This window comes from Crocuta crocuta, unplaced genomic scaffold (genome assembly GCF_008692635.1).
Source record: "Crocuta crocuta isolate KB4526 unplaced genomic scaffold, BGI_CrCroc_1.0 scaffold477, whole genome shotgun sequence".
NCBI classification, from domain to species: domain Eukaryota; kingdom Metazoa; phylum Chordata; class Mammalia; order Carnivora; family Hyaenidae; genus Crocuta; species Crocuta crocuta.
Genome location: NW_027530193.1, coordinates 608,004 through 608,828, shown reverse-complemented (window position 1 = coordinate 608,828; position 825 = coordinate 608,004).

Genomic DNA, 825 nt, shown 5'->3' with positions numbered 1-825 from the left:
TCTCCACCCACTAGATCCCAAGAATGGTACCTCCGTGCTAGTAATGACAACCAAAAGTGTCTCCAGACACTGCCAACTGTCCCCTGAGGGGCAATGTTATTACAGGTAGAGAACCACCGGCTTTACTGAGGCAAATTTAATGAAGGAAGTATTTACAGAGGCGTGGGCAGGCTAAGGGAAACTTTAAGGCACATGGAGGCACCCATGGAGTCACTAGAAACAGCAGGGGGCTGTTATCACCCCAGGGCTTGAAGGAACAAGAGAGGGAACAGTGTTAGGGCTCCCGGAGAAGGCTGGAGCTGTAGAAACAAGGTCAGGGTAAGAGTGGAGGCCTTGGAGAAATGCGGTCCCTGTTAAGATTAAGGTAAAACAGGGGTGCGATGGGGAGGATGGACGCTCCCCCTTCTTTCCCATCCTGCCCTTTAATCTGCCACCGACTCCTCCCTTTGATGGGCTCCAGGGACCCAGTGAGAAGCCAGGAGGCACGGGTGCCTCCTGGGACACAGAGCAGGGCAGATGAGGACACGTGGAGGTGATGTGCAAATGGAAAATAACCGTCACACGCACGTGGCAGCAGGCCCCAGACCCTGGGCAAGTGAGTTCAGTCTTGTTATTGGTGTAGGAGTTCTCCAGGTGGGGCAAACCAGGAAAGGGGATTTCAGCCAGAGGGAACAGCATGTACAAAGGCATGGAGTTACAAAAGAGCCTGGCTCGCTTAATTGTTTATTTAATTATGATTGTTTGTTTGATTGATTGACTCTGATCTATGAGCACCGGGTGAAAATAAAACATTCAAATGGTACAAAAGGGCATAAAATGGAAGTT